We start from the raw sequence: 12,536 nt of genomic DNA, 5'->3' as shown, positions 1-12,536 counted from the left end.
TGTATTTGCTACCCTGAACTCCAAGGATTGGTTGACAACTGAGGCTGTGAAACTGGGTGCAGGGAAATTAGCATGAGGAATAGGAGGAGATGGGAGGAGAGGGCCAGAGTAAAACTGGAATGGGTTGTGTAGTGAGACTGGAATATGCATGGGGCAGGGATGGGGAGAGCAGAATTGAATAATAGAGGGACAGATTTGGAATAAATGGAAATTTATCACCCATCAGATTGGCAGCCCTTTTTGCTCTTTTATGCATTGGTTGAAGGCAGCTGCAGGCTGGGATAGGGAGGTAGCTTAGGGTCATCAAATGTATGCAGCAAATGCAAACATTTTGTGAACACACATACGTGATTTCATGTGTTTTTCAGTTTATAGTTCTGTGCTAATTTCTCTCTATCAATTTTATTAATTATTTATAGAATAGCAGTAAGGTAAAGGTAAAGGCCCTCCCGTTGATCGTCGATTTGCTCGAGCGGGCCCAGTAACGTCTCCATTGGAGACTTTGTTGTTACTGTGTCTGGCATATCGAATACTCTCGGTAGCTTGCCGGGCTCTTCGAAGAATAGCAGTAAAAATCAGTATATAAATGATATGGTCTGTTTCTCTTGCATCATGTGTTGCTTCACTCAGTTTGAAGTCCTAATATTCTGTGAATGAACATTCAAGATAGTTATATCCTCCAATAATTGATCCCTTTTTCTTTTTGAATAAGGCTACTTTTTCTCATGAAAATAGTCTTTACTCTGAAGCAATTTTTTTCTGATATCGAACATATTACTGAATATTATTTTACCAATTAACAAATATTCTTAAAAAGTCTGTTATTCTTTGGGTGTTATCATGATATAACATATACTTTCCTTATTCTTTAAAACTATGACTTTATGTTTAAAATAATTTTACTTGATAGAAGTTAAATTTTAATCAAACAATAAAGATATCTAATGAAATCTTAAATATATTTAATTTTATAAATTATTAAATTAGTCCCTTAAGTATGTTTTAAATTTCTTTAGGCCTTTCATCTTCAGATCCTATTCATTAGTCTCTTTTAAAAATGATGTATAATCTGCTGAAGGCACTAGCCACTTACTTGTAAGAGAAAGAATATTATCAACTGATGAATGAACTAATTAAATCATTTTGTAAGCGTATATTTTAGGTTGCATGTATTTTTATGATCTTAAAATATGTCAAGATTACAGGATTTTAATTGAACTCCATTGGACTATAACAATATAAAACAGTATAAGATATAAATATAAACTCCATGGACTATAACAATATAAAACAGTATAAGATAGACATCAGAGAAGTGCAATTCAGGATATTTCAATAAGATAGCTGAAAAGATTAGATTAGAAGAATATTGAGTTGTAAATATAAAATATGTTATTAAACAAGAAATATACATGAAAGTACATAATATTAAATGTTTCCTTTAGTATCACAAAGAAAAATGTGATTTATTTCCATGGAGATATTTACCCATAAATATTTTTATGATTTTTGTGTACCTCTTACAGATGAATTTCTTGACTAAAAATAGAGCCTTAATTATTATTTCTAAGTAAAATCTATTACATCACAAAATTAAGATTTTAACATTTTTTGCTATTCTGAATTGTCAATATTTGTCTCTCTAGCAGCTTAATTCATAAGTTTAAAAGTATGCTAGCACAGTGGTAGGGTTTTTGACTTGCACGCAGCAGGCCAGGCCAAATCGGGTTTGATTCCTCCGCCCCTCTCAGAGAGCCCAGCAAGCTACCAAGAGTATCTCGCCTGCACGGCAAAGCCTGGCAAGCTCCCCGTGACTTATTCAATATGACAAAAAAACAGTAACAACAAGTCTCACGATGGAGACGTTACTGGGCCTGCTTGAGTAAATCGATGAACAACAGGACTGTGACCATGTATGAAAATCAACCTTTCTCAAATTTGAAATCGTTCAACATATGCCTATTAACTTTGCTTTTTATAGAAATAAAATATCATAAATATTTTACTATACTTATGTTTTCTGATATCTGCAATTCATTTGCTATCATTTTCTTTTCTTTCTTTCTTTTATGTTTGCTTTTTGGGTCACAGCCAGCAATGTGTAGGGGTTACTCCTGGTTCATGCACTCAGGAATTACTCCTGGCAGTGCCTAGGGGACCATATGGGATGCTGGGAATCGAACCCTGGTTGGGCAAATGCCTTACCCGCTGTACTATCACTCCAGCGCCAATTTGCTATCATTGTTTTGTGAATACATTTAAACAGTAAACCAAGTTCAAGTCTAATCACTGCAGCAAACATGATTGCCAAGTGTTGCCAGAACTGAAGGGACTGGTGAGGACTTCTCAGTGGTTTTATCTTTTAAAATGCATTCTTTGAAAGGATCTGAGAAGCATGAAATTTCAGGGGTCATTTTTTTCTATTACCCAAGGATATCCACTTGACTATTACCCAAGGATATCCACTCCACCCAGATCCTCCAAATTCCAGTAGGCGGGGGTCACACCCACCAACTGGCCCCCTGGCGCCCTGTAATCCCATCAGCAGCCAAGCCTCTGAGACTATAAAAACCAGATTATTATGACATCTCATTCCTACTTTGACAAACTGGCAGGCTAACGAATGTAGCCTGCCCACACGGCAGAGTCTGGCAAAATACCCATGGCGTACCCAATATGCCAAATACCAGTAACAATGATGGGTCTCATTCTCCTAAAGAGCCTTGAATATAACCTCAGGGCCAGGATGAAGGAGACATTACTGGGGCCTGCTCGAGGCAATCGACGAATAACAGGATGATTTGTGATTTGTGTGATTTGTGATTTACTTGACTAAAATGCTTGGTGAAGATAAAACCAACAAATCATCACTTATAATCCCAAACAAAATATTACACTTGCATACTATAAGTGTAAATTACATTTCTAAAAAAACTAGACTTGTTTACTTTTTCTATCAGTCTTCAATCTTTTTTTCTCATCTTTTTCATCTCTTTAGTCTCATTGCTTCAGTCACATATTATCTTGGAAAGATGTTATTGTCTTGAAAAGACATTATTCAATATCTTTGTTTTCTAAGAAATTAAAAATAACACTACAATAAATATAAACTACAAAATGACTTAATTCACAAGTCAAAAATTATTAAGTGAATGAAATTCATGGACTCAAAGTATTAATGAATATTGAGAATGGATAACCAGCAGATGTTGGACAACACAGGTTTGGGCTCATGATGTATATTAGGCTAAACAAGGTTGGATCTCCAGCTCCATATGTTTGTTCTAGTGTGAAAACTGAAGCTCAAGATAGTCTCAACTTGCCTCTGTGCTTAATTTGTAACCTCTTTCTTTGTGCTCCGTTTACCCAATTGTTCAATCACCTTTATCTCCTAATCAGATTGTTAACTTGTAAATATTGCTTTCCACTTCTCCTTAAGTCATTTGAATAGTTAATTCAGAACAATGTCCTTTTTGTATAGACAGAAGAAGACAGTTAATGCAATGGTTTTGTAACTTGGGAGTTAATTGTTTCTGAATGATATTTACTCCTGAGCATTTGTTCTCTCGATTTAAGCCTCAGTTGCCCTTACCTCCTAGGACCCCAAAAGCAGGGTCCCGACAGGGACTGGATACTGTGTAATTTCAAGACAGCTAGGGAAAAGCCCAGGACTCTCTTGGGCCGCCTGTGTTTGGTGGTCTCAAGCCACTACCCCACCTGGGCCAGCAGCCGCCTTTAACAGATGCATGAAGGAGAGAACGAGGGCCAGGGTCGTTGGTGATAAATTGCTGTTTATTCTATTCTCCAATCTTCCTAAGCTCCCCATTCTAGTCTCACACTATTTCTCATTCCCCTCTCCTCCTGTCTCCCCTGCTCATCTCTCCATGCTTCTACTCGCTACCTTGATCTCTCTCTAGTCTCTCACCAATTCCCACATTGAGGGTGAGCACCATATCCCATCTGGTAGCACAATCAACACATGAAAGCCCTTCTTCTGCTGAAGGGCAAGATTCCAGTTTGGGGTGTTTCTCCTTGCCTTAGTCCAATAAGTTAATTAATATGTTGATTAACACCTTAATTCTACTTCCTAATAGCAGTTTTTTTGTATGGACACAGTAAGAGATATATTAATCTTGTAGGGTGACTCTCCTGGGGACATCTCGCTACAGATCTCAGGCTACAGTGCTCAGGCCATATTAATCTTTCCTAACCCTAGCACGGTCCTAGTTGTTACTTTTTGGATCATGACAGAATTTGTCCATGACTATGCTCTTAATTTATAGTTAAGTTTTATGGTGGTTTGGCCTGGCCCATTTAGATGCCAAGATAGCTCATAGCTTGCCCTTGGTCCATCAAATCCCTCGTTGGGACACTGCATTTGGGGTGCTAGGAAATAAGGGCAACTGAGGCTTAAACCGAGAGAACAGATGTCCAGGAGTGAATATCATTCAGAGTCAATTAACTCCCAAGTTACAAGCATAGCATTAACTGTCTTCTTGTGTCTATACAAAAAGGACATTGTGTTGAATTAACTATGCAAAAGACTTAAGAAGAAGAGAAAAAAAATAGTTATAAGTTAAGAGAGATTGATTAGGAGATAAAGGTGATTCACCAGTCAGGGAAGCAGATAACAAAGAAAGAGATTACAAATAAAAAAAAAGAATGGGAGCACTGTGATGGGAGCAAACCAATAAACCTAAGCTCCCTGTGGCAAGGCAGAAAAAGGCAGAAAGGACAAACCATTATTACCCTACAAGGAGGGAAAGAAGAACTGAAGGAAAGAAGGAAAGAATGTAGAAAGGAGGGAAGGAAAGAAAGAAAAAATATACAGCATGTAGAATTCTTGCCTCTTACAGATAATAACATAAAATATTGTCACTACTCCAAATACAAACAAAATATTACAGGTATTTATCCCAGAGAAATGAAGTCACAGCACACATGAATAATGTTGCAAGCTAATTATAAAATGTTGTGTCCAGGATATATGCACACTAAATATGCACTCATTTGCCGTATTAGCTAGTCAGTGCATTAAAATTTACAGATACCCAATGAATACCCAAAGGACATGTGTAAAAGATTCACTAGAAAATAATACATGTTTGCAATGGTTTAAAATTAGGAACACTAAATTAGCCAACAACACAATACATTTATTAATTTAAAAATTTATAACATGACATACAATTGTGGTATGATACTATTCTGCTCAAGTTTGAATCAATTCTTACTTTACATAAAATGTTAGATGATTCACAAAAACAAATTATAAAGCAATTCAAAGTGATTCACAAGAAACAATGATTTTTTTGTATATCAACTTCCAAAATGGAAGACTTCCTTATGAAAAACAATTATTCTTGGGTTGGTAGAAAGTTAATTGAAAACACAATAGTTTACACTTTGTAAAAATTCATGGAAATACACATATAAATTTTATATAGGAAGGATATATGCTATTAACAAATTTGCTTTTTTTTTTTTTTTGCTTTTTTGGGTCACACCTGGCAATGCACAGGGGTTACTCCTGGAGGTGCCCAGGGGATCATATGGAATGCTGGGAATCGAACGTGGGTCAGTCATGTGCAAAGCAAATGCCCTACTCGCTGTGCTGTCTCTGCAGCCACAACAAATTTACTTTTGAAGGAATATTGATATGCTTATATATATTTTTTCCCAAATTACTGTCTTCCTCTATATGCAAACATTGCTTCATCAGACCATTTTAAAGTGATTTAATATAGAACATTGTACTCTTTTTGATGCCTTAAAGCTATTCTTTAAATTATTATATTATAATATATTCTTCTCAATTTAATTAAAAACTTGCATATCAATTTACATGTCATAATTACTATTATTACCAATATAGTAATGTATTTATAATCCCTCCATCCACTTATATACAATCTACATGAATGTCCCATATATATAGGTACACACAGGATCTTTGCAAAATATGTTACATGTCAAACAGCATCAACAATTCTAAGCAAATATATTTCAACAAAATCATTTTATTTCTGCATTTTTAATTTCTTGCAAATTTATTTCTGATCACTCAGTACATAATTCTTATAACCTTTATAGTTAAAGAGTATAAATCCTTAATAACTTCTCTGGTTGTAAAATAGTGAACATTAAAACTTGCATAAAACAGGCTATAATAATGTTTTATTATTTGGGATATAATTCTGAGGTTGAAGAAATTAGAAAATCAAGGTCAATATAGTTGTTTTACTTTTAATATCCAAAGACATTAAATTTATGTGAGAGTAAAAATCATTTTAAGATTTATATTTTCATTATTATTATTAAAATTGTAAATAAAACAAAAACATCCTCCAAATATTAGTTCTGAAATAAATCAATGTAACATGTAAATGAATTCATATGACTGCATTTACAATGTGTATATAATTGCATGTACATGACTGTCTAGGTATTATCTATATATATCTATGTAATTAAAAATTAGATTATAATTATTTAAATACATTTTTTACATTCTTCAATCACCTCTTATATAAGCTTTATTTTTTAATTTATTTTTTACTAGTGAGACACCATGAGGTACAGTTGTAGACTTACAAATTTTTGTGCATGGGTTTCAATTATACAATGATCAAATACCCATTCCTCCACCAGTGCACATTTCCCACCACCACAGATCCCAGTATCCCTCTCACCCCCCAACCCCCCCCCCCTCCATCCCACCCTGCTTCTATGGCAGAGCATTCCCTTTTGTTCTCTATATCTAATTGGGTATTGTGGTTTGCAAAAGAGGGAATGGGTGACAATCATGCTTGGTCTATAGTCTACTTTCAGCATGCTTCTCCCATGCTGGGAGGATCCTCCCAACACCCTTTATTTGGTGCTCCCTTCTTTATCTGAGCTCCCTTTTCCCCTAGCATGTGTGGCTAACCTCCAAGCCATGGAGTAAAATTTCTGGTACTAATTTCGGCCATTCTTGGGTGTTAGTCTCCTATTATGTTACTTTATGTTCCCCAGATGAATGCAATCTTTCTATGTCTATCCCTTTCTTTCTGAGTCATTTCGATTAACATGATACTTTCCATGTAGTACCACTTCTATGTAAATTCATGGCTTCATCTTTTCTAACAGCTACATAGTACTCCATTGTGTAAATGTACCAAAGTTTCTTTAAACAATCATCTATTCTTGGGCACTCAGTTTTTTTCCAGATTCTGGCTACTGTAAAGAGTGTTGCAATGAACAATTGCAGATGTTACCAATTGCAGATGTCACTTCGACTATACTTTTTTGCCTTTTTGGGATATATTCCCAGGAGTGGTATTGCTGGGTCAAATAGGAGTTCAATTTCTAATTTTTTGAGAATCGTCCATACTGTTTTCTAAAAGGGCTGAACCAGTCGGCATTCCCACCAGCAGTGAAGGAGGGTCCCTTTCTCGCCAAATCCGTGCCAGCACCAGTTGCTTTTGTTCCTGTGGATATGGGTCAGTCTCTGTGGTGTGAAATGATATCTCATTGTGGTTTTGATCTGCATCTCCCTAATGATTAATTATGTGGAGCATTTTCTCATGTGCCTTTTAGCCATTCGGATTTCTTCTTTGCGAAATTTCTAGTCATTTCATCTCCTCATTTTTAATGGGTTTGGATGTTTTCTTCTTGTGGAGTTCAACCAGTACTTTATATATCCTTGATATCAACCCCTTATCAGATGTGTATCATTTCCCATTCTGAAGACTATCTTTGTATTTTGGTCACTGTTTCTTTTGAGGTGCAGAAGCTACTTGGTTTAAGATAGTCCCATTTGCCTATATCTGTTTTCACTTGCTTGGGCTGGAGTGATAGCACAGCGGGGAGGGCGTTTGCCTTACAAGTGGCCAACATGGCCGACCCGAGTTCGATTCCTCCGCCCCACTCAGAGAGCCCGGCAATATACTGAGAGTATTCGATATGCCAGACACAGTGACTACAAAGTCTCCAATGGAGACGTTACTGGGCCCGCTCGAGCAAACGGTATGAAATCTTTGAATAAACCATTGGCTTCAGTGTCATGGAGGGTTTTGCCAACTTTTTCCTCAATGTACCTTATGGATTCCGGTGTGATATTGAGGTCTTTAAACCACTTTGATCTTACTTTTGTACATGGAGTTAGGAAAAGATCTGAGCCACTTTTTTGCATGTAGCCGTCCAGTTTTGCCAGCACAATTTGTTAAAGAGGCTTTCCTTGCTCCACTTCACTTTTCTTGCCTTTTCTTCACTTTTCTTATAGAAGATTAGATGGTCATATGCTTGGGGGGAGATGTCAGTGTATTCAACCCTGTTCCATTGGTCTACAGCTCTGCCTTTGTTCCAGTACCATGCTGTTTTAATTATTACTGCTTGTAGTAGAGTTTGAAGCTAGGGAGGTTGTTTCCTCCCATATTCTTTTTCCCAAGAACTGCTTTAGCTATTCTTGGCTGCTTGTTGTTCCATATGAATTTCAAGAGTGTTTGCTCCATTTTTTGAGGAATATAATGGGTATTCTTATGGGGATCGCATTGAATTTGTACAATGCTTTGGGAAGTATTGCTATTTTGTCAGTGTTAATTCTCCGTATCCGTGAGCAGGTGATATCTTTCCATTTCCTCGTGTTCTCTCTTATTTCCTGAAGTAGCTTTTTGTAGTTTTCTTTGTATAGGTCCTTTACTTACTTAGTTAAGCTAATTCCTAGGTACTTGATTTACAGGGGCACAATTGTGAACGGGATTTTTTTTTATTTCACTTTCTTCTCTTTCACTATTTGCATATAGGCAAGCCATGGACTTTTGGGTATTGATTTTATAGCCTGCAACTTTACTGTACAAGACTATTGTTTCTATGCATTTCTTGGTAGAGGTTTTAGGGTTCTCTAAGTATAGTATCATATCAGCAGAGAATGTTGAGAGTTTGATTTCTTCCTTTCCTACCTGGATACCCTTAATATCTTTTTCTTGCCTAATCGCTATTGAAAGTACTTCCAGTACTATATTGAACAGCAGTGGAGAGAATGGACATCCTTGTCTTGTCCCTGATCTTAGAGGGAAGGCTCTCAGTTTTTCCCCATTCAAGATGATGCGTGCTGTAGGCTCGTGGTATATGGTTTTAACTATATTGAGGAAAGGCCCCCCATTCCCATTTTAGCAAGGGTTTTCATCATAAATGGGTGCTGCATCTTGTCAAATGCTTTCTCTGCATCTATTGACATGATCTTATAGTTTTTATCTTTTCTTTTGTTGATATGATGGATTATGTTGATTGATTTCCAAGTGTTATATCACCCTTGCATCCCCTGGATGGATCCTACTTGGTCATGGTGTATGATCTTTTTGATGAGTTGTTGAATTCTATTTGTTAGTATTTTGTTGAGATTCTTTGCATCCATGATCATCAGGGAAATCGGCAGTTGTTTTCTTTTCTTGTGGTGTCTTTGTTTCCTTTTGGTATTAGAGAGATACGGGCTTTTTAGAAACTGTTTGGGAGAGTTTCCCTTTTTTCAATTTCCTGGAAAAGCTTGAAAACGACTGGCAGTAGGTCCTCTTTAAATGTTTGGAAAAATTTGCTAATGAATCCATCTGGACCTGGGCGTTGGTGTTTGGGAAGACTTTTGATTACAGTTTCAATTTTCTTGATGTTAATAGGTCTATTAAGATACTCCAGATCTTCTTGATTCAGTTTTGGGAGATTATAGGAGTCCAGAAATTTATCCATTTCTTCTAGGTTCTCTTGTTTCGTGGCATACAGACTTTCAAAGTAGTCTCTGATGATCTTTTGGATTTCTTTGGTTTCTGTTGTGAGATCCCCCTTCTCATTTCTGATTCGGTTTATTAGGGTTCTCTCTCTCTGTTTCTTTGTAAGTGTTGCTAGTGCTTTATCTATCTTGTTTATTTTCCGAAGAACCAGCTCTTGGTTTCATTGATCTTTAGAATTGTATCTCTGGTTTCCATGTTATTGATTTCTGCTCTAAGTTTTATGATCTCTTTCCTTCTGCCTGATTTAGGCTCTTTCTGTTGATCCTTTATAAGGTCTTCAGCTATGAGGTCAAGGTGTTTATATGCATCCTTTCTACAGTCCTAAAATATACTTGCAGAGCTATAAATTTTCCCCCTAATACGGCTTTTACTGCACCCCATGGGTTCTGGTAGATCATGTCTTCATTCTCATTTGTTTCGAGGTATCTTTTGATTTCGTCCTTGGCTTCCTTCCTCACCCAATCGTTGCTCAGCATTGAGTTGTTTAATTTCCAGGTGTTTGATTTGGTTCTCCGTGTCTGCGTGTGATTCAATTCTACCCTCAGTGCATTGTGGTCTGAAAAGATGGTTGATTCTATTTCTATCTTCCTGATTCTGTAGAGGTATGTTTTGTGGCCTAGCACATGGTATATTTTGGAAAATGTTCCGTGCGCACTGGAGAAGAATGTGTATTCTTTCTTTTTGGGGTGTAAAGCCCTACATAGGTCTATTAGCCCTTTCTCTTCTATTTCTTCTTTGATTCCAATGATTCAAAGCCAATGATTCCTTGCTGAGTTTTGTTCTTGTTAATCTATCCAGAGGTGATAAGGCGATGTTGAAGTCTCCAAGTACTATTGTGTTGCTAGCAATGTTGTCCTTAAAATCTGTTAGCAGTTGTTTTAAATATTTAGCTGTTCCCTCATTAGGTGCATATACACTTAAGAGTGTGATTTCTTCCTGTTGTGCGTATACCTTTATGAATAGGAAATGACCTTCGCTGTCCCTTCTAATCTTTTTCAACATGAAATTAATTGTGTTGGATACTAGTATGGCCACTTCAGCGTTTTTGAAGGAGGTGTTTCCTTGCAGGATTGTATTCCATCCTTTGACTTTGAGTCTGTGTTTGCTCTGAGTGTTGAGATGAGTTTCTTGTAGGGAGCAGAATGTTGGCTTCTGTCTCTGTATCCATTTTGCCACTCTGTGTCTCTTAAATGGTGAAATTAGACCACTGACATTGAGCAAGATTATTGTTATGGGGTTTTGTGTCATCTTTCTGTAAGGGTCTGTTGTGCTTGTAGGGTTTGTCTTGTCTTATAGTAGTCCCTTTAGCCCTTCGTTTAGGTTTGATTTTGAGTCTATGAAGTTCCTGAGATGCTGTTTATCTAGAAAATAGTGTACTGCTCCTTCGATTTTGATTGAGAATTTACCCGGTTAGAGTATTTTTGCTGAAGCATTCATTTCATTGAGTTTTTTCACTGTATCTCACCATTGCCTTCGGGCTTGGAGGGTTTCCTCTGATAGGTCTGCTGTGTGTCTAAGGGGTGCTTCTTTGTATGTGATTTCCTTCTTTGACCTTGCTGCTTGCAGTATTGTGTCTCTATTGGAAGCATCAATCATTCTAACTATAATATGCCTTGGAATGTTTTTGTTAGGGTCTCTTTTAGCTGGCACCCTTCGGGCCCCTTGAATCTGAATGGCTGATTTGTGGAGCTCTGGGACTTTTTCCGCAATGATTTGTTTAACCATAGTTTTTCATTGGGATTGTTTCCCTGAGCTTCTGGTAGTCCAATGATTGTAATGTTGTTTCTCTTGAAATCGTCTCCTACGACTCTGATTCTCTGTAGAGCTATTTTGGGGTCCTTTGCCACTGTTTGTTGTTGCCTGTTGACTTGGTGCAACTGATCTTCCAGCTCACTCATTCTTTCCTCAGCTGTGGTCATGCTATTTTTGAGGACACAGACTGAGTTTTTCATTTCATCTATGGAATCTTTGATTTGTGCCATTTCTGTGTGTAGCTTTCCAATTTCTGTTCTCATTTCTTCCTGTATTTTCTCAATTGTGTGATCCATTGTTTCTTTCATGTCCTGTTTCAATTTACTGGATATCTCTCTGACTGTTTCATTGAGTTGAGTGAACATCTTAATGACTTCATATCTGAATTCTTTGTCAGAGAGGTCCCTAAGGTGGATAGCACCTACTGAAGCTTCTGGACTCATTTCATCATCCTCTCCCTGCGGTGGGGATTTGCGTTGTTTCTTCATGTTGGTGTGTAGGTGTAGGGAGTAGATTTTTTGGTATGAGTAAACTTCCTGCGGCGGCGTAAGCATTGGCCCACAGAAAATTGAGCCATGCCCACTTTACAGAAGCCATGCCCACTTCTAAAAAGCCACGCCCACATGTAAAGTGGCCACACCCTCACGGGTACCTGATGTGTGGTGGGGGGAGTAAAGACTGTGTGGGAGAGAAGCCCAGCTCAGCTTGGGGAATGAAAAGGAAGAGGCAGAGAGGCTCAGAGCCGCTTTGTCTCCCAAGGTCCGGAGGATGCCTGAGGGGCTTGCAGGGTGAAATCCAAGTCCCGGGTTTGAGAAGCAGCGGATAAACTGACCTGGGTGGGGAGAAGAGATCAGCTCAGCATGGAGGACGAAAAGGAAGAGGCCTCTTATATAAGCTTTAGATCCTTGCTTTATTTTCAATTAGATACACATGGAATCATAATGCATGCATTATTTGTGCTATGTCTCTTGGCCCTATAACTTGAATACAAATGGTATGTATCCCACTTCCTCTTATCAAATA

Source organism: Sorex fumeus, unplaced genomic scaffold, assembly GCF_029834395.1.
Source record: "Sorex fumeus unplaced genomic scaffold, SorFum_2.1 ptg000018l, whole genome shotgun sequence".
NCBI lineage: Eukaryota > Metazoa > Chordata > Mammalia > Eulipotyphla > Soricidae > Sorex > Sorex fumeus.
Note: the sequence above shows the minus strand (reverse complement) of the source record.